The sequence below is a fragment of the Cryptomeria japonica genome, chromosome 7 (assembly GCF_030272615.1).
Source record: "Cryptomeria japonica chromosome 7, Sugi_1.0, whole genome shotgun sequence".
NCBI lineage: Eukaryota > Viridiplantae > Streptophyta > Pinopsida > Cupressales > Cupressaceae > Cryptomeria > Cryptomeria japonica.
The window spans coordinates 481559427-481583092 of record NC_081411.1 but is presented as its reverse complement, the minus strand read 5'-3'; positions in this window follow the sequence as shown (position 1 = coordinate 481583092).

Here is a 23666-nt window from a genome sequence, read left to right as displayed (position 1 = left end):
TTGTATATAAGTGAATTCTTTCAGCAAGTCAGAATCACTCACCTTCTCATTGAATTGATCCATGAAATCTGAAATCAATTCTTCCCATGAGGTAATAGAATTCACTGGCAAGAAAGAAAACCAATCTCTTGCATCCTCTTTCAATGACTGAATTAACAATTTCATGCATACATCTTCCTGACAAATTTCAAATTCTCCTACCAAATCTGAAAATCTTTTAACATGTTGACATGCTGATTCTGATTTCTTCTCATTGAAATTTGGCAAATACTTCCTAATTTCTGTGGGTATGGGATTTGGGTAACCCAGAATATCTCTGAAATTTAGAGCAGCATAATGGTTCATGATGAAACTTCTCTTATTATACGGCTGTGACACTTCACCAGGCATGGCTGTATGTGGAAATACACAAGGTTGAAAAACTTCACTATTCATTTTTTCTTACTCCCACAAATGATTATACAACCTTGGATAAAAGAATGAAACACTTCAAGCACACATCCTTATACTGAAACTGTTCATAACATTGCTTGACACAGAACTTTTCCAAATTTTGCATACTATAACAAAAGAACATATATTCTGGATATTTCAACAGAATAGATATGCAAACTAATTCAAAATCCTCTCTTTCCCTCTTTATTAGTGTTGTTCACTTAATGGGAAAACTACATTACACATTCAGATTTTCAGAACAAACATCTTTGCATTTGAAACCTTTGAAAATACCTAGAGATTTGCTGCTGTAAGACTTGTAGATCTGGAGATTTACTTCACACTTTAGCACTGTCTTTTACATCAGAGTTGCCACCTCTTGCATAGAGGATATTTTGAACAGCAGAATGTCATCCAACACTTAATTTCTTTGTTTCTCCTTCAATCTCGCTACACCCAATTTACTCCGGGCTATTTAACACAAATCTGGAAAATACACCAGACTTATGTGTGACTGAAATCTTTTACTGCACCTTTTGTAAAACTTTTATGATGAAAGCACCATGTCTGATCATCTGCTACTTAGATCCATTTGCATCTTAATATGATTCATAAGATTATCAACTAATCTTATGAAAATATTGGAATAAAAACTTCCTACAAGCACCGGTACAGAGACTAGAGTCGCCACCTAATTATGACTTTGGGGAGAATTCATAAATAGCTATAAGAACCTCTTACAACTCTGAACAATGTATATTTTCTCTGATAGCAGACAATACCATTACAACCTCAGAACATAATACTAAATCCCTCAACCATAAAAGACATTTTCAACCCTGTGCATTCTCAATGGACTAACAAACTGAATGAAATTATGCAATTTCTATTTCAGGTCCCCAGTAGAGTCGCCATTTTTGTTGTTCACCAAAAGTGATAACCCAAGACACCTACAAATCTATCTATGAGACAACCGATCTCAATCAATGAAACACCTCAGGGCTTGGACAACATAACATAGGATCCTAATGATCCTCCTACACATCAAGTTCTGCTAGACCTAGGGGGGGGACACCCTTTTTATGCATTAAATACAACAATTATAGACACATAACTGCATCAACACTAAGCAGATAGATCATTCCACAAACTCACCAAATCTGGAAACACACTACAGATTGGCTAGATCTGTATAAATCATGAATGAAAATAGAGCTTGGAATGAGAAGGATACACCCCTAAACATAAAGGGAAATAGATTTGTCTTTTAATTTGTATTGCTCTGAGAACATCCCCAAAACTTGCAAGACCAATGCCTTATCCAAGGGCAATAGAGTCACATATCAAACTATAAATGAAAGCTTATACTACAAATCCATCTTCATTATTAAATATTCATGCATTTAATGCCTTGCATAAATGCATTACTCAGCTCACTCACAGAAAATATCAAATTCAGAAACCATATTCCATTATTCATGATTTATTACAGAATTTAAATTCTTCCTTGAAGAATCCATGCAAACAATCACAATTACCTCCTTGAGATAACAAATCTCAGCCTCCTTGAGGATCTGATTTGAATATAATGAAAATATAAATCCAGAGATAGGTTCTGTGTGAATTTGTGCATGCCTTACATACACAAGAACCTACAACTAAAATCACCTATAGCAAAGAATTGAACTCCATTACTGAAAGGATAGCCCTGCTCTATACAATCTTGAAGAATACTCAGAATTGGAAGCCATGAAAAAATGGAGCCATTCTCCAAATTTCTGGAACCCTTACAAAATGAGAAGAATTGGGAATAAGGAGAGGGAACAAAATCAGATTTGCAACTAAAATTATCAAATATCTTCTCTCTAACTAAATTTTACTCCCATGGAAACTACTCCCAAAATATCCCACATCTGTCAAAATTAACTACCTTACCAGATTCCTCATTCTAAGAGCTTTCCAGAAACATATAACACTTCATATTTTGCCCAAAAAATGAGCCCTGGGCAAATTCATTCCCCATTTGTGCACATCATTTAAATTTTTCATTTATTTGATATAGTTTGCACTATGTAATTTACTGATTTTAATTTTGATTTTTTCTCTGTTTGTGCCCTGATGCTTTGCCACATGGTGGCCTCTGATTGGTCAATGGGGTCCATTGGGCACCACCTGGGATGACACCTCGTCACTCTGCCACGTGTCCACTTGCTTGTCGTCCACCTCATCACCACCTTTGCGCCACGTCATTGCCACCTCACCGGGACCCGCCTGCTGGACTGCTGACTGGACCTACCACTTGTGGGCCACCTGGCTTTCGCCATTTCATAGGGTTTATTTGGTGTGCATCTTCACTCCACGAAACCGTGCAAACCGTTGATCTTCATCAAACTTGCTCACTCTTTACCATGCTACATTTTCGCCATTTTTGCCATTTCGCGTTTCGCTGTTTCCCAAGGCTTAACTGGTGAGCAACTTCGGCCTACGAAACTGCATGGACCATCCGATCGGCTGGAACCTGCATGATCTTTACCTTTTTTGCCATTTCACAAGGTGTAACTCGTGTGCATCTTCGGCCCGTGAAATCACGCACTTCGTCGGATCATCTCGGACCTACTCACCGGTTAAGTGGACCTTTCTCTGCAAAATTTGCCTATTTGCCTCAGGAAGCATGCCTACGTGGGGTCCACCTAGTCGTTTCTCAGTCACCTTCTCCGTCGCCTCGAGATCCACACCCACGCGTGCACCTACCTTGGGCGCCCATAGGCACCGTCCGTCAAAAGCCTTTATGGCTTAGACATATTACATTGGTAAGGTTTTGAATATAAATATCAAAATGGTCCACTTCCCAGCCAATGTGGGATAATGAGTTTTAGCCTGGAACTTCATTTTTTAAGGTTTACCTGAGCTTTAATGACGATTTTTGTCATTGCTTGGAAATCAATGGTCTTTCCAACCACGCCACGCTGCAAGGGAGGATGCTAGAGGTTTCATTGGCATTTCCATTTGCCAAATCTACAATTTGGTATGGTAATTTCTGCCTGATTGCCCTTTTCTTTTTTAAAAAAACTCTTTGAAAAACCCCCCCCTTGAACATGCCACATGAGACTTACTGAAGTCTTCTGCAACTCCCTCTGCATACCACGTGAACTGCACATAAGGGAAGGTGAATGATGGCAAGGCTTTAAGCCTGCTAGTTTGCTTATGCGTGGAGGCTTTTACATGCTCCCTTCTTCAAACTCTACTCCAACGCAGCAGGGAGGAGCTGGATGGGCATTGGCATTGCCATTTTCATTCCACTTTGTTGCTTTAAAACCCCCATGTGACCAAAGGAGAAGGTAAGGTTGTTGGTTTTTAATGCCTTGCTGAACACTACGCAGGGGAAGGAGATTGGATTTAACTAATTTGCATTCCCTTCAAAAAAACTCTAGCTGCTGCTCAGACACCAATGTCTCTACTCACGTGGGGGAGGAGAATGGCATAAAAGATTGCCAATATTGCATTGGTGTTTGCTGTGAATAAACCATCGCTGGGGGGGGTCTCTTTGTTTGATTTGCACTTTGAATTTTATTTCAAACTGTTGTCTTCACATGCCACGCACATGGAGGATGTTGGCAAAGTTCTTAACTTTACACAGGCCCACACAGAAGGAGCTGAAAGCTTTCTGCACTTTCCTCAATACCATTTCAACGCCCAGGTTTGAACACCACGCAAGGAGGAGAAAAAGGATGGTTTGCTGCTGTGTAACCCACTGAATCTGCAGGGCATTCTTTTGGTTGAACTTCTATAGAAGATTTTGAAATATCCAAAGCTTCTAGTTTAATGGACTTCAAATGTCATTACATGACTTAAATGCCTAGGAACTACCAATCACATGAGTACATTCAGTAGGGAAACTTCTTTCATTTTTAACTTATGTTTGATTAGACAAGCCATCAACTGAGCTTTACTTTCGAGATCAGCTAACCACACGGTTTCAGCAACTTGAGGTGAAAACTGGCATATTTGTATGGTCGTCTTATATCTTATAATATTACATCTTGTTCCCCCATGGTTGACAACAGACTGCTCCAAAGATACTGGTGAAAGTGAATGTGCCATCAAGTCATGTGTTTTTACTTGTGAAGATGCCCTGGCCAATAGAAAACCCTCTAGACCAATGATTGGCATTATACCCACAATTAATATCAATTTGTTAAAGTGGACTAGCAAATAAATTTACTGAAACTTCTAAACTCTTGTCCATCACACGCCATTTGCCGGGAGGATTAAGCATTATGTCATTAAAAATAATGAATGGGCGTGAGCCAGGTCGGGCCCCAGAGTGGGTCCGACTAAAAAAAAATTTGTTTTCATGCCACTGGCCTTCGAAATGCTTCAGGTACCTTACCTATACCTCTGGAAATGATCGGCATCGTTTTCAGATCATCGGACTGAATTTTGCAACCTTCAGGCAATTACGCCACATTTTCGCATTTAATTGCAAAGACGTATTTTTCAAGCCGGTCAGAACACCTTTCTGGACCTCGCCATCTGACAAGCGTGTAATCTAATATACAAGGATGACTTCTACCAAACGGTTTCTCAAGACGAGTCCCGAGCGAAGAGATATTAATTGGCAAAAATGCCCAACTGGCTTTGTCGACACTGCGGGCCTGATGAAGTCAATGTTCTGGCAACACATGACGCCTTTCTCAAAAATACCAAATGACCTCCGTAGGCCCCCAAATTTGAAACACAGGTACCTTTAAGTACATATTAAAACTTAAAAATCTTATTTTGATCACAAGACTGACAGGATGCAAATGGTACACTCACAAAAATGGCTACTTTAACTGAAACAGCACTGAAAATATGGATAACTGAGAATGATAGCTAAATGAACCCTTTTGAAAACCAATCAAATGGATTGACAGAGGCTTGAAATTTGAAATGTAGCTCATCATTTATACTAGTAATAACTCGGAGAAAACATTATGACATGACGCTTACTGAGGCAACTTTTACATTTATGTGAAACAGGGCTCCGACTAGCTATTGAAATAGGGACTTGCCAAAACATAGAAACTGCAAATGGATTTGACTTGGAAAACTGAGCAAATGGATTCGTTAGAACTTGAAATTTTGTAGACTGACTCAAATTTATGCATATAATTGAATCCATTTTTAAATTCTCCATGATGATCAACAAGGCAAAAGATGTAATCGCTCAAAGTAGGCTACTTAATAAAATCTGCATTTGATGCCTAAAATGCACTTTCAGCTCACCCCTCAAAATGGGTACCTCATAAACTTATCCAAATTGAATTTTGAAATTTTCACATCACTGAATAGGCCAAATGAAAGGTGTGGGACATGAATCCCAGCCTTACCCCCTGAAAATCAACTGGCTCCATTTTACCCTCTCGCAAACTAGGCCCTTCAAACTAACTCATTTAGGTATGCAAAGCAAATTTTTGGATTGGGCCTCTAAAATTGACTCAATTTTAATGAGTCCCAACAGGGCCTATCACGCGAGTGTTCGTATGGCTAAAAGAATGACACCCTATAACCTTGTGTATAGTTTTGATGCTATTATGCCTCTTGAATTAGAGATCTCCTGTTTGCAGGTATCCTTAAAAGGGGTTATTGATGATGAATCCTATCGCACTCTTCATTTGAATCAGCTTGAGTTGTTAGATGAGTGCCGCTTAAAGGCCCTTCAACATCTTTAAGAGTATGAAAAATCTCTATCTAAACAGTATAACAAAAGTGTGCTACCCAGGATCTTTAATATAGGTGACTTGGTTCTTTATGAGAACTAGAGAAACGTTAACGCACCACCTGACCAAAGAGGGAAATTTAGCCTGAATTGGTTAGGTTCATACATTGTCACCTTTTCTTATGGTTCTAGTGCCTATGGTTCAACCTCCATGGATGGAACTCCTCTCAAAGAACCTATTAATATCACACACCTGCGTAGATACTATGCATAGAAAATGTGCAGTATGTGTCTTACGCATGATACCTAGATGCCTATGGGGGGTCATGTCTTGACACATATCCTTCATTGACACAACATTCATCTCTGTGTTATAAGGTCTATGCATTGTTACATCCATGTGTGTGTGTGCACACATGTACATGTGTTATATCTCTACATAGATCATCATAAGATTTAATCATGCATATGAACATATGTAAATTAAATCATGATAAGCATCTAAATCTAAACCATCCATCACATAAGCATATAAAATAACAACAACATCCATACATAAGAACCTAAGATGGAATAACAATGTTCAATCTTATACATATATGTGTGTGTGTGTATAATGTATTATGTCAATGTACATGTATCACATCACTACAAAAACACATGATGTTGTCATATGTGTCTCTAATATACATCAATACATGCATGCATATATACCACAAAAATGATGTGCATGAAATGAATCAAAAAATATCTCATGACTGCTCTGGTGGGCGATTCCCTAAGGTCACTGGTACTAGAGGATCCCGGTCCTAGCAAAGAGGTTGTCTAATTAAGGTCAACTGCGATCATGCATCAGTAGTACTCCACGACCGCAGGACCCTTAGCTCTCCTCATAACTCAACAACAATCTCTCGCTGTGTCATTAGCTCCTCTAGTGTTGCCATCTCTCACTAGCATGATGCCTCAAGGTCTGCCATCAATTGGTGCACTCGGAGGTGGTCTAAGTGACCTGCGATGCCCTGCTAAGAAGCATCCACTTGTCGTCAGACTCCATGCATATGCTGCATCTCCACGCGTATATTGTTTGTCACTTGTCCATCTCTTGGATCAAGGGGACAAACCCTACAATCAGCTCTGAACCATGGCCATCTATCAGTACCCACCGTACGAGAGTTGCAATCATGATGCATTATACCAGGAGAATCAACACTCATTCCTGGCCAAGAGCTTGTAGGTAGACATGTCCTGTGGTGTCTATCCTCCACAAGGCCCACTCTCGTTGTTTGACCAGCTCCACTGTGGATAGGATAGCTGGTGATACTCGCTCCCCTTGGATGGGAAGTCATATAATGCAATATACATTGATCAATGTGATAGTCATCTCTCTTATGGGCAGCTGGAAGGACATGGTGTCTGCATCCCACCTCTCCATCAACGCTCGTAGCATTGGGGCATGAAACTGAAACTCGGGCAAGGTGAACATCCACCATAGACCTACTCTACAAAGAAGTTGTTGGTTGGCCACCAACAACTCCTCTGCCCGAATACACAACATTTGCAACAGGTGCCTAGACATATGCTCCCGCATATTGGGTAATGTCTACACACAAATAATTTTTCATCAGTTTCGATTCATCTTTCCAATTCGACACCTACATGCCCAAAAGATGACATCGCATCTTCTAGATGCCAGCGCCCATTCAAGATGACAATGCATCATTCAAATGAATGTGCCCGTCAGTGACTATGATGCACTTCCCAGATGACAGTGCATCCCATAGATGCCTTTGTAGTCATCCCAACTAAAATGTTCAAAAAATGCATTAAAAGATAAAACAAAGCATGTTTCGAACCATACCTGGTCGGGCTCATCGCCCTACTTGACTGTGGTCCACAACTCCTCTAACTTGCTAGCTCAGTGCTCTCATCTGCATGGTTTTTTTGCTCAGTTTCTATTCAAATCTTCACTCGAATTCCTGTAGTGAATAGTGAAATGACCCTTCTTGGGGCCCACTTTTGAGTATATAGCCTAGTTTTTGCCTAAAATGGCTTTTGCCTATTTTTGGAAAATTTTGGCTCGTTTTCCTTCTTGTTTTCCCCACCTTGTTGGGGGAAAAACACGAGGGGGCATATAATTGCCTTCATCTGATTTTTCTCTTCTATCCATACTAATGCTCCTTAAGCATTCTTCTCACTGAAGTAGCTTCCTCCATTTTTTCGTTTTGACAAATTTTCTAGTTTTGCAGTATGGAATTCGTCACAACAAATACTGGGTTTTCTCTTGGATACTTGGAGGCATCACTCATGATCATCGACTTGACCTTTGTGGTTTCTATAGTATCCTTTTTAGCTAAGCATTTATTGCATTCACTTCATTATTGGACTGCATGGGATTAATGAACACATATTTCCAAACTACTTTAGTGCGACCGATTCCTATGATCAATCAATCCACTAAAGTGGGGGAAAAATGTAGTGTAATTATGCCAGTGTATTTATGACACTTATGCATGATGCCTATTGCATTAATGATGAACCTATGATCAAAATTGCATCATTTTGGCATCATAGGCTCAAAAGACAAAGTGCCTTGGAACGACTTGAAAGTCCCTTTGGGCCCATTTTTGTGCGGATGACAACATGACACGAGGACGTCCTCGTACCGTGCTAATGTCCTAAAAAGTTGGTGGAATCTCAAATATAGCAGAGTCGGACACTGGCCAACGTGTGTCCTTTGGCTCGTGTTTCACTGTAATGGCTCTCCACACCTCTTCTGATTTAAAAAACCCTTCCTAGCTCATTTTGAAGGGTTCCCACTTTGGATTCTTGGCTCTTAGCTCTTTTTATGCTCTTGATATCATATTTCTCTCTTCATGATTTTGGATACACACTCTACCAATATCAAGCTACAACTATCTTGTGCTGGATTCTACCAATGAACACTATTGCGGGCTTCGTCACGCTTGTATCTTCAACAAAGAGGGGTTTGGCTTCACGCCTTGTCTTCTATTTTATCTATTTCATTTACATGCAATGAGTCCTTTGCATTATTGATTGTATCTATCATCTAGGTGCATTTGTTATTTCCAATATTTTGAATATTCCAATATATTTACATTGCATGCAATAGGGGTTTGCTTCCATTAAGCAAAGTATAGTTTCTATTTGCTTCCAACTTTATTTATCTTTTACCAATCTATCTATCTGGTTGTTCGTGGCAGTGGAAACACCTAAGTGGGGGTCTGACTGAGGCAGGCCCCTCTACAACCCCAATAATTTTCTCCATTCTAGTGTGTGCAGGCGATGAACAAATTCCACATGCAAGACGCTCTACACAAAATCAGATTTTGGAATTTCTCTGTCCACAGGCCATATTGATGACAACGTTCATTTCTATGCATTATAGATATAGAACTCTATATGATTCTAGAATAGGATAAATTAGAGATGATGTATGTCATTATTGGATTTGCAGGACTTTACTATGATGATAGAAATAGGATGCATGTCTTATGTATGGATCAAAATTATGAGGATTATGATAATTGCTTATGTGGATTTATTTGGATATAAGATATATCGATTTGTTTATAAGTAAATTGTATGCAGAGTGTTTGATGTGTATTCTTATTCATGTGTTTAATATTATATGAGGTTATTTGGAATTACTAATGTGTAATTGAGATGCGCAGGAAAATTATCCATGTGACCATGGAAACATTATGGAGAACCAAACCTAGACCTATGTACATTCGTAAAACCAGGGTTTGTCTATTTGGAGAGACAACACCCCGTATGTATCATATTTTATTTGTGAAAGTAAATGTTGCATGTGTGTTAAATTGAATTATTAATTTGTGTAAATCTAACAAGAGACAAATTTCATGTGTAATTTTGTAAAGTATTTTATTGTGTCACTTGACACATGTGTTGATTTATGTCTTGATTTTTGACTTGTCTCTTGGAGGGAGTTGTTTCAACCATAGTTTTTTCAAACATTTGAATGTGGTTCCAAATTTTCCTTGGGTAGAGAGTCTTTGGAGCGGGCAACTCAGGTTTGACCCGAAAGTTAACTTCAGATGGGTTTATAAGGGGTCAAATGGACTCCTAGGGGTAGTTTAAAGGTGTTTCTTAAAGTCCATAAGGTATACCTATGGGTTAGGAGTATTTTTAGGCATGTGTCTACTCCCATGTGACTGTTTAGTCACCTCAAAAAGTGAGTTTCCTAAGGTGAGCGAAAATTCAAAATTAGTAGGTGCCATCTAGGTTAGATAACCTTCCTTTTTGATCTGAGATCCTTTTTCCACTTTCTCTTACTTTTTCCTTTTTCAGTTTTAGTAACCTGTGAGAACTCTCACTGAGGTCTTTTTAGGCAAGGATTAGAGATTTTGTGGGTAATCACCCACTCTCCATTTTTGGAGATCATGCAATTTTGAAAAGAATAGTTTTGGGATAGAATTTTGGCTAAGTGTAGAAGAAAGGATTTGTGGAATTGGGCTACTCATCCTTTGGGCAGATTGAAGGTTGGTTCATCTTCTCCTTTTGTTTCTTTTTACGTTGCATGTTTATGTTGGAAAGATTGTTTGTATGTAAAAGTTGTTTTCTTGTATTTTCTTTTGTGAAAATTATTACGCAACCTATCTTTTATTCTTTTATGCATTTCCTGTGATTTGGGAGTAACCAAGGCCTTCTACTCTTGGGAGAGTAGGATGGTCTTGCGGGTGGTAGGAGTTTGACAACCCTCGAGTGAGAGGCTCTCATTATGAGAGTGATCTCAAGGGGTGTATATGTGACCCTTGCTGCATGGCCTGGTTTATGCATTTGGGGGTCATAAGGAGAGAAAGTATGACATGAATGCCTTGGGGGGGCATAAGGATGTGGGGTTAATGAACTTATGATATATCTTTGTTTGCCATGAGGTGGCTTTGTGATCTACCATTCTTGCAGTGTCCTCAAGGTATTTGGTCCACTACCACCCATGTAAAAACATCATATTTTGTGATGAAGTGTAGCCTTGGTTGGGAAAGTGTTGATGTGTGTTTTTTCCTTGCTTGTTGTGTTGCATGTGTGTAACCTGTCTAGGGCTTGGTTCTCCAAGCTCGGGGGTGGCTTCTAGTAAGCCTAGGCTAGGAGGTGAGCTCTCCATGGTCATAGCCTCATGATTTACTTGCAAGTTGCTTGGAAAGAAAAGAAAAAGACAAGCTAGGAGTTGTTGGATTTACTTGATTTGCAGAAAAAGATTAGGAAATGGGATATTTTATATTTTAGTTGCAGCAATGTAAAGGGAAAGCTATATGTTGTATTTATTTGAAAAAGAAATGTATTCATTTTGTTTAAAGTCCTCATTTAATAGAAATGAGAGACTAGATAGGTATCTCACCCATTTGTTATGTTGACTATATTGTATTTTAAATATGCTTTAAAGAAATGCATTACTTTTATTAAGCTATTACTGCAAAATTGAAATGTTTATTTTTGGATTAAGTTCCTATAGTTATGGAAATAATACTTGTTGTATGCATGTTATTTCAGAAAATAAAAGTTTAGTTTATTTCCTTATGCATATTGAAATAATGGAAACGAGTAAAGTAGTAAGCTTGCATGTTAGTAAGAGAAAATTAAGCATTTAGTCCTAATCATTTATTCTCAAATACATATCATGGTTTAATAGATTTAACATGCCTATCTCTAAGGTTAATTTAAATAATTCTAGATTAATGTAGTTGTTGAATATAGTTTATTAAATTCTGTCATTTTCCCTTTTATTTATCGCAGAAAATAAATCTAAAATTAGCAGTCTATGTCTAAAGTTAGCATCTGGATTGTCAATAGAAAAAATAAATGCTTTATTTAAATCTGTTAGTTTTGAAAACTTGCTTTATGTGATTTTAGAAGAAAAAAATATATATAAACAGATTGATTAAAGTAAATAAAAGAAATTTTGCCTCTATTTCCATGCTGTCCATACTTTGTTAATTTTTGTATAATTTTAGAAAGCAAAGAAAATAAATTCATATATATATATATATATATATATATATATATATATATATATATATATATATATATATATATATATATATATATATATATATATATGTATGCTGTGGGCGGCGACCCCCAGTAGCGACCGCAGCCGCACTATGGGCCGCAACCACAGCAGGGAAGGCTTCGGCCCTCCCCTGTGGGTGGCGTCCTGTGGGGAGCCCCCCATGACCTCCCCTCACCGCACCTCCATTAAACCCTGCGGCCACTCTAAAACCCCTCCGCCTAGTCTCCCACTTCAGCGTTGCACAAAAACGTAAAACCCTAACCCGGTTCGGGTTAGGGTAGTTTTGAAGTGGTAAAGAAAAAAAATATAGATTGCAAGGGTATTTAATAAAAATTTTAATTAGATTACATGAATACTTTTATAATAATGTTTGTGTAGAAAATAAATATCCTCATGTATGAATATATATGTGTTAAAAGAAAATATATATATATAGTTTAAAATATGAATGTATAAAATTAACTTGAGTTTAATTATTTTATTTAACCATTCATATTTTATATATATGTTATATAAACATTTAAATATGATGTTTTTAAATTTTAAATTATTTTGGAGTTTAATCTTTTAGGAATTTTATAATGACTTCATAAGTTTTTTATTAAGGAAAAGTAGGTTTTGAAGGGGCCCCGAAACCCTTTACAAGCAGAACTTAAACAGCAAAGCTACAAGAGACAGAAAAGAACAGAAACCACAAAAAAACCAGTGGAAACCGAAGAAAACCCAAAAAAGCCCCAAAAAGCCAGCAGACCTTCCAACATTCAGATTTTTTCCAAGGCTTTAGCCAGGGTGTTGCTGATATCATATAGCTCTTTGATGTTGTCTTTGAAGTTGGGGGGATCCTTTTCTTAGGCAGCCACAACTTTCTTGATACTGGCCCTGGTTCTCTTCACAGTACCGCCCACCAGATTAGCATCACCACTTCCAGTTTGGATGGTCTCTTCTTCCAGGTCAAGATCCACAATCGACTTAGGAGTGCAGGTGTGATCAACGACCTTAGCGATGTCCTCCAGGTTTTTGATGACAGCAAAGAGGATACTTGGGATAACTCCCATCAGATTTTTCATCGCTTCTTTTCCCTCTTCCAGCGATTTTACCTTATTCTCCATTTTCTGCTTCCAATTAATCTGCTCTCTATTTTCATCCTCCCTCTTATCATCCATTTTAATCCCTTTCTTGTCCAGGTTTTTCAAGGTCTCATAGGTCCATCTATCAAAATCCATTCTGGCCTCAGAGAGCTTCTTGAGGTTATCCAGGATAAGCCCTTTACTAGCATTTTCCTTGACCTTGCTATCTCTATCCTCAGTCAGGTCCTTCTCAGAGTCTTTGTTCATTTCCTTCTTGGAGTTCCCTTTGGTTTCCTCGTTATCCTTGGGTTTCGCTTCTTCCATCAAATGGTTGTTGTCCTTACCAGGGTGTTCACTGAGGGTAGGGCTTTCTTGACTAGGCTCATTATTGTCGCTTTCTTCCTCATTGCCCAGCTCCTCATCTTTCCAGCCATCTTCACCGTTGGAGTCGTCTATTTTCATACCACTACTTTCCTTGACAATGTCCTCTATTTCCAACCCAGGGACGCTTTTCCTTTTTTTGCTGGAGGATGCCTTCTCCTTGCTAGTTTCTCCCTCTTCCATCTTTCTCTTGCCCGAAGAGGCAAAAATCCTCTTATTCTCTAGCAGGGCGAGGGTTTTGCAATGCTCATAGATGAGCAGCAGAAGCTCGTAGTGGAGTATCAAGCTAGAAGGGTTAGTCTTGTGTTTGTTGAGGGACCTGGAGAGGGACCGAAAGAGGTAGTATGGAAGGGACACCTTTTTGTCGTGTCTGAAATGGTTTAAGAGAATGAAGTGGTAGGTGTGGGCCCTAGAAAAATGGCCTTCAACCATGATGTACTCCATAATTGCATTCAGAACCCAGCCCCACAACTTCTTGATGTTTGTAGCTTCGTAGTAGCCCCCAGTAGCCTTGCCAATTTTATCTCTCTCTTTCTCTTTTCACAGGAATAGGTTAACCACGTTGTTGGAGACCTTGAGGTCTCGAAAGAAATTAAGCCTAGAGTGGGGCATTCTGGTCATAGTGGAAATGAGCCTAGCGTCCAACTTAAACTTAACACCATAAAGTTTAAAAGAGCCATTAGACCAGTTTTCAGAAATCTTGGAAACGGCTAAGTTAACCCTACCTTTGTCATAGTCCTCAAGTTTCTCCATGAAGCTAGTAAGAGAGCCCTTCTCCAATTTTGCCCAGACTTTAGGCTTCACTTTCCAGGTCGACGTATTGTCTAGTTCTTCCTGCCTTAGGTCTCCGCCCATCTTCGGATATGGGTTGTTTGCTCTATTTATCTGCAAGTTATCACCTTCTTTTCTGATGTTGCTAAAGTTTTTGAGCTGGGTAACCCACAAAACGTGCGACACTTTATTAGAAATAATAGAGGATCTGTCACGGCGCCATGTAATGATGGCCTTTCCAGCAGGGCATAAATGATGCTTTTTACTTGTCATGATTAAATTGTCCTTCTCTCCCCGTATAACTGTCCTTTTTGATGAGCTCTTTGATATTTAAATTGAGATCCTCCTCATGCCAAATCATTTGGGAGTTAGAGTTAACTCCAGTGTTCGCTAAGCAATCCGCCATGCTGTTTTGCTCTCTGAAGGCATGTTGAATAATGTTTTCTTTGAAACTAGCAATGATCTCCCTAGCTTTCATGATGATATTTTCAATAGGCTAGGAAGGCTTCGATTCCCCCTTTAGGCACTTTATGATATTGAGTGAATCTCCCTCAAGCCATATTTTATCATAATTTAGACTTTTGGCAATAATTAAGGTATTCAAGGCTGCAGAGGCTTCAGCAAAAAAGCTAGTTTGATTCCCTAGAGGACTAGCCACCGCCTTGAGACAACTTCCAGCAAAATTCCTGATAATGCCCCCATATCCAGCTTTACCCGGATTCCCTTTAGAGGCCCCATCAAAGTTAGCCTTAATCCATCCCTACAGGGGGAAACACCAGACTAGACCTTCTCTTCCAGTCTCCTTGCTAGTGGTAGTAGTAGAAAGGTTCCACCTGTCTTTAAAATCATCTTTAGCAGCTGGTCCCTGATCAATGTAGTAGAGGCTTTCAAAGATACTCCTAAAGATTTTATCTGCAACCACTTCAGGGAAAGCCCTTTTATCCCTAAAAATCCTATTGTTGCACTCTTTCTAGATATTCCTAATAACAATCGACAAAGTAAGTTTCCAGGTCTCCACAATTTAGGCCATAGGGGATTTTTTTTTAGTTCACCTAAATTTAGGCTTGTCGAGAATAAACTTTATAGGGCAAATTTTATTATGGATCTATTTAGCCCTTTAGTCAGATTTTAGACACATTATAATTATTGTTAAAATAATTCATGGGATTTAAAAAATCCAATTGCCAGAGTTAATTTAATTAATTCCTACTATAATTAAAAAGATTAATTGAGAGTAATAATATCTCTTGTCAATTAATTTAGGGGTTTTGCTTAAATGAATTTATTATTTATTAATCGATGAGATAATAATTAATTCTTTGGAGAATTAATTTTTCGCATGTAATTTAGATTATCCCGCTTACTTAATGTAGTTGTTTAAATTAAGTTTAGTTGAAGAAGAATTCAAACGTAGTTAAGACAAGAATTGATACTATGTTATTTTTAATAAACTTAGCTTCATTAGGCTATGTTTTAAAAAAACAAATTATTCCGTTCGTGCCCAAAAGTTTGGTGACATGGTGCATGATCAATTCTGGATCTATCCCTGGCATATATGAATATGATCAAGCAAAGTTGATTTGCTTTTCTTCAAAAAACCTTGTGAAACTTGGTTTCTCTTCATTTGTTAAGGATGCCACCAGATGCAATGTCTTTATTGTTTTTGTAGTCCCGATATTTATTGATTGTGTTGGCTCAATCAATATTGGTGATCTCTCCTGAGAGTGCTCAGGGAGAGTGTCAAGTATTTCATCTGTCAACGCCTCAAAGATGTTTTCACTATTGGACACGTCCTTTATTTTTACTTTTTTGTGATCTAATACTGTCATTAGATGGTTTTCACCATTAGATCTATTTTATGTTTGTTTTTTGTGACTGAAAGATTTGGCATTCCCCTAGTTGAAGACATCATTAGGATATTCACTCGTGGAGCATATGTGTGGATTTACTACACAGAGGTAATGGACAATGGCATCATCATCTTGAAAGATGGGTATAGTGAAGGGTTCAGTTTATTCCCAGTTAATGAGTTCAAGATATATGAGGTTTAAGGAATCATTAAGTGGGTTAAGATCTAATTCTATAAGAGTCATGATGAAAAAATTGTCAAGGTTGTCAATAATAAGATCGAGGCCTATGATTGTACTCTCCTCTTGATTGTCTATCTCGCATCGAATCTGCTCCTTCTCACTAGCATCATAGATATATTGTGGTCCAAATTCAAATGATTGAGACCCTGAGCCTTATCCTTCACATAGTGTGAGTGTATATGTATGAACCACATCTATATCAATTTTATAGGTTTCATCAGAACAAGAGTCCATTTCAGAACTGGCATGTAGTTTACAGAATAGCTTAGAAATTTTGAGTCGCTTTTGTCGTCCTGATGGAATTTTTTTTTTCTGTTGTGCACATTCATCCTCTTGCCACTTTTTGATTTCTTTTTCTACTTCTTGTTGTTGTGTTATTCCTTGTTTTTGTTGCTTTAATTGTGTAGATTCTTGTTGATTTTGTTGCCATGTAGATTTTTGTCATTGATTTTGTTGCTTGTGAACTGGGATATTTTGACCAAGGCCTATCCCTAATTTGTCTTTATTATTTTGAGTAGGAAGGTGTATGGGCTCTAGAATGCCCTCTTTTATTTTGCCAATAGGACCTTTTCTTATGTATCCCATCCTTTGCATGATCCTAAATCCATTGCCATATTGTTATATTGGGATTGTGACACTTAACATTGTTCCTTGTGTGTCCTCTTCATCCTTGTATAACCAATTCAAAAAATATTTATCCTCTATTTCATCTACTAATTCCTTCTTGAATAAACACACAATCTCTTTGATGGGTTGTGAAGATTTTTGCTTGGATGTTGATGGTTGTCCATGAGACCTTGGTGAAATTGATAACTTTGATAGACAAAATGATAGTCCAAAAGAGTATTCTCCCATGCCTTTGTCCTTTAACTACATATTTTTCTCAAAATCTATGGATAGAGATTTGAGCCGATCTTTACTATTTGATGATGTCGAAGTGAGAGCTTTCCTATTGTGTGGTACACTGACATTTTGAGTTGCCTTGAGATTGTTGTAGTACTGAAAAGGATTAGTGTCTGCTAAGATGGAAATTTCCCATCCATCATATGTAAATTTTAGGCACTGGTGGTATGTAGATGGCACCACTTGCATTTCATGGATCCAAGGACAACCCAAGAGTATGTTATAAGATAAGTCTATGTCCAAGACTTGATAGAGAGTGTCCTTCTAGACTAGTCCTACTTGAATGGGTAGTACCACCAGCCCTTTTGATTATCATTCTTCATTTTCTAGGATCAGTGGCTATTTATGAGAAACCCAATGCACGGATAAGTTTCAGAGTATAGATGTTTAGGCCGACTCCTCCATCTATTAGTACATGTTTCACTCAATTTTTATAGATCAAAAATTCAATATGGAGCATAATATTATGCAGATGACTCAAAGAGACATTATCATGTTAAAAAAATGATAAATTGTGAGGCATGGTTAACTGGCCCACCATGGCTTGGAATCGATCAATGTCCAGGTTATTTGGAATTGTAGTGTCAACAAGAGCTTTCTCTAGAATTTATTTGTGTGCTGGTGAGATTTTGAGAAGTTCTAATATTGATATGTGTGTTGGTGTCTTCTACAATTGATCTACCAAACTATATTGATTTTTAGAAGGAATAGGTGTATTGGATGTATTTCCTTTCAATACATACTTGGATTGAGCTCATGTGGTCGCATTTACTAGGACGTGCTCTTGTTTATCTTTGATCTTAATAACATTGATTTGATTGTCATATGTCGATATGTGATTGATAGTATTGTCCTAAATATGAGTGATATTGGCCCCTTTGTTGCTTGATGAAGATGATGCTCCCTTTTCATAATTAGGAAGGGGATTTTTGAACGCTTCATGATCATAATTGGTTTTATGTCTATCCACCATTATGTAACCTTTGTCTAGTAAATCTTGAACCAAGTTATTCAATCTTTGGCAATCGTTAGTTGGGTGACCTTTGTTTTGATGATACTCACAATGATGTGTGTCATTCCACCATGGTGGTTTGACTTGTGGTTCAAAATATCTTGTGTTGGTTAATGTTATGATTTTATTTTCCAAAAGTTCTTTTAATGCCGATTCAAGTGATTTCCCCAAAGGTGAGAATTTCCTTCGATATGGTGCAGGGGATGGTTTTGGTTTGTTGTTTTCTGGATTGTTGACTCATGTAGTTCCTGATAAGTTTAACACAAGTTGTTTTGGTTTTACATTATGAATGTCGACTACACCATCATTGACAATGTACTTGTTTCTTGTCTAGAATATGGACTTGTCGACATTGTTGTTGGTGTTATTGTTATTGTGGTTATAGTTGCTCAAAAAACTGGTACCTTCCTTAGAGATTTTTAAGGTTCCCCTTTTAATCAAGGTTTATTCTATTTTGATACTGTTATCGATCAGCTTTTGGAAGCTAGGTGGACATTGCAATTGAAGTTGATAACTCATTTCGCTACTAATATTGTCCATAAAGATATACATCTTTTCCTTTTCAGGTACTAGACGGGGGTATCTAGAAATCAATCATCCCCATCTTTGTAGGAATATCATGAATTGTTAATTATTTTTCTATTTGGTATTGCAAATATTGAGCATGGTTATCTCATGTTGGATATTGTAAGAGTATTGTGACACAAATTTGTTCACTAACTCTTCAAATGATCTTAGGGCCTATGTGAGTTTTGAGAGCCATTCTATAGTTTGTCCACCTAGACTTCTTAGATATAATCTCATTATATAGGTGTCATTATGTATGAATTCCAAAATCATGGTGCAAAATTCCCTTACATGATCTTTGGGGTTAGTTGAGCCATTATATTTGTCATACTTGGGAATTTTGTAATTGGGGGGATATGGTATCATGTTCAAGCTTCTATTGAATGGGTAGTGGCAAATATGTTGGCATTTTTTATGTTTATGTTGTGATTGTCATTGATGGACACACACTTGTACTAAGAACCCCTTTATATGTATGAGCTAGAGCTCAACTGGTATTTGTCCCAACCGGTATGTTGTATTCTAGTCTTTAGACTAATGATTTTGCAAAATGTGTTTCCCGGTCTGAAGCGGCATGACGACCCCAAGTAGTTTGTAGATCTCAACCGATACAAGGGAGCAAAGCAGCATAACACATTCTTACCAGTCTTCATTTTTGTCAAACCGGCAACCGGTATTTTGTATGAACCGATAGTACTCTGTGATGAGTTACCAACCGGCATTTTGTGATGAGTTACCAATCGGCATTTTGTGATGAGTTACCAACCCACCGATTGATTGACGATGCCAACACACTGATGGTGCTTTTTGTGTCGTGTTACTGAGTATGACTAGATTCATTGAACCTAGGAAATTGTAATGTAATCCTATTGGACCAACATGAAATCAGATTCCTTTAAAATGACATCATGTCTAGGGTTTTGAGTTGTTGAAACTATTGCTGAAAGGGTTTATGTTGTGGCTAGGGTTTAAGGTGATTGTTGAGTTGTTGTAAGAGCGATCTTATCTGAGAAGATCGAGTTGTAAATAAAAAGAGATAGAGAAGACTGAAGTAATGCTGGAGTGCATTAGCAGTGAACTATACTGGATCTAATCAAGCAGTTTGTGTTATAAGATAGATCAAACACTTGTTGATTACTCACATCTTTGACAAGTCTGTAGCCCTTAATCGGGTAGGCCTCAAAGCCTTTTTAAAATCCTCTAACAAGGTGGTTCACTTCTGTGAATCTGAAATCCTCTAACAAGGTAGTCTTTAATCGGACTTATCTCCTAACAGAGATTGAGATTCCTAACAGGATCTGTTCTGGTGAAGAACATTGTAAGACCTTAACCGGTCTGGTTTCTATTCTACAGATAGTGACTTGTGAGTTCCATCTCAGTGTGGTTTTTCCCAGTTGGGTTTCCACATCAAATATATTGTGTTATGGTTGTATTCCTTTTGTGGGTGAATGCTTTATTCGCATTTTGGTTTGCATGTGTGATAATCGGTCTGTCTATTAGACTATTTTATCAGTTTATCTTCAGATTGTGTAAGTGTTTAAGTACAAAGATTTTTGGCATACTAATTCATCCCCCCCTCTTAGTATTCATCAATTGGTATCAGAGCCTACCTTTCTATAAGTTTAACCACTTGGAAAGAGATATGGGGGAATACACTTTGAGGGAACTTACTCAATGGCTCACTAAGTCTGAGCAAGCCTATGATGATCTTATGGTCAAATACAAGGCATCTCAAGCAAAAAGGAGAGAACATGCAAAAAAGTTGATGGAGCTATCTAAAAGTAGTTCTGAAGATGAAGCTAATATGGAAGCCATGATTGCAAAAGTGAATAAGCTGAATGATTCAAACTCCAATCTGAGAAAGGAGTTGGAAGGATTGACTATTCAGTTTAGTCAAGAGCTTGAAAACCATAGGAAAGCTGAAGATCGAGTAAAGGTCAAAGATCATGAGATTTCCAAGTTGAAACAAGAGATTAGTGCACTGACTGCTCACCTTCATGAGACCAGGATGGAAAAGGAAGACATGCAAGGTGAACTAAACATAGCCATCTCTGAAAATGCAAGTCTAATGGAGACAAATACTGCTATTTCCAAAGAACTCTCTGAGTCAAAGGAAATACTTGCTAAGTTTGGCAAAAGTACTGTCAAGCTAGAGCAAAAGCTTGAGTCATCTAGATCGGCAAAGAATACCAATGGTCTTGGTTTCTCTGGACATGAGGAAGGAGAATCCTCAGGAACAAATGTTGAAGCATCAAAGAAGCAACTGACACTCAAAGGAAAAGGTAAGCAAAAATTCAAACCTATTTTCTTTAGCTATCTTAAAGAAGGACACACTGCCAATGTATGTAGGAGAAAAGCCTATAATAATTTTCCATATTTTATCAACAATGTACCTAGATCCAATAAGTTCAATGGTCATTGTTATGCATGCAACAAGTTTGGGCACAAAGCATCTGAATGCAGGTCTGTCATGAACAATACCAGAAGATATCCTCAGAGGACCCAAGGAGCTGGTTTGGAATCTTTTGTAAACCAGAACCCTAACCGGTTAGATGCCTATAATTATCAGTCAAGCAACAATGGTTATCAACTAGCAACCGGATGGAGAGAAAATTGTTGGATTTTTCATGGACATGGACACACTGCGGCTACATGCAGAAGGAAGAATTGAAATATGAACAATGGACCTTGGAGAGCACCTAGATTGGTTTTCTATCACTACAATAAACCAGGTCACGTTGCAAGATTCTGTAGAAGCAGAAAGAGTATATCTGATGATATACCAGTCACTCAGAAAGGAGAAGTTGATGTTGAAAAACTTCAAGCAGACATGAACAAAACCTGGAGGAAGAAACCAACAATGTTGGAAGAGGAACTAGTTTCTGCACCTAGTGTGGAAATATCGGAACCGATAAACTAAGCTCCAAAGAAGCTTAGGGGGAGAAAATGGTGAAATGATTGTAAACCCCCAGTCACACCAGTAAAAGACCTTAACCGGTATGTGATACCTGTTGCTTGGTAGAAGACCAGAAATGGTAAAGGAGGCAAATTAGGTTTTTTGCCCTAATAGAGGAGCATTAATGGCGATAGGTGAGAGACATGTATAAAAGCATATTTTAAATCATTTCTCACTATCTATTTTCAAGCGAAGAAAAGTTTTCAAGTGCAGAGCGAAGAAAAGGTGATTTGAGCTAAGATTTCAAGAAATTGATAAATCTTGAAGGAGATTCAAATCCAGTTTGCAAGCGGTCGTGGAGAACACAAAGCAGTGATTTGGCAACCAACAGAGAGTGGAGTGAAGCAGAATCAGGAAGCCCTAAATTCGCGTTGTAAAGGTATTTTTCGTGTTCTTGAAAATACTCAACAATGGCTTTCGCATCTCATACCAGTTCTAATACATCCATTGAGTCAGAAAGTTTTATTCAGAGGAAGTCCAAATATAATGCCTTATCACAAGTTCTGATTGGAGTCATAGTTGAGGAAGGAATTTCTGATTATATTGATTGCAAAATAGAAGACCTAGGGTCTTTAGCTATTCACACCCAGTTAGGTTTGTTTTGCGGCAAGGATAAAAAGATCAAACCGAAGTTTAGTATCCTAGAGAAGAAGAAACTCCATAATGCAGTATACTTTCTAGAAGATTTTACGGAGGATCACATCAGGATCATTCTGAGCAGATTCCACGCTGACAAGATGTACCTGGAGAGGACGCATGATATCACACCTCGGGCAATTCATGTAATCATCAGTTTTTGCAACATAGGGGAAGTGTCAGCCCTAAGAATGGTAAGCAAAACCAAAATGGCTAAGCTCACCGGTTCAACAAGTGACTCATGAGGTATGATAGTTAATCCTATCAAGGATGATCTGGTGAAATACACCTACATGGTGATAGGCTATAGAATGTTTTCAGCCAGCAGGATTAATTCTGTATCTATTGCAGTGGTAAATGTCACTTACCGGATGATTAAAGAGGATGCATCTTTTGACTTATGCACCGGTATGTAGAGGCAACTCCTGTTGAATCTAAAGGTGATTAAATAGGACAATGCATTGAGGTTTAAGTTTGGACAACTACTGATAGGGTTGTTCTTCTATTTCCAAGGCTACTTTCCTGGAGTAGGAGATGTCCAATGGTCTCCTGACCAACTGGTAACCAAGCAGATCAAGGAAAGCATACAAGCCATTGGAACCGGTTACCCTGAAGTACTGAACAAGTATTTTGATGAGTTCAGAAGAAAGATGAGTCAAAGGGTAAGGATATAAGGTGATATAGTTAAGAAATATGAAGATGACATCTGTTTCACCATTCAGGTGGACAAATGTTTAATGGAGGCTGTTGAGCCTAGAATGGAGGAAGTAGAGCCAATGGGCTATGAAGTTATGTATGATATGCTGGAAGGGTATGCCTCAACCCTTATTGCCTCGCCTCTTGATCCAAATGCTAAAAGGACCAGAACCTACTTGGAGAGGATTGCACCAGCTGAAGAACCATCGGTTAAGAAAGGAAAAGAACTAGTAGCAAAGAAAGCCAAAGCAGTGCCTGCAGCATTGGTATCAGCTACCACTGCAACTCCAAGAGTGACCAAGTGGTCACCGGCAAAGAAGAAACCAGAGGAGACACCGGCAAAAGTATTTGAAAGAAAAAGGAAGATGAAGACAAATGAACCAGACTCTGAAGAGACCT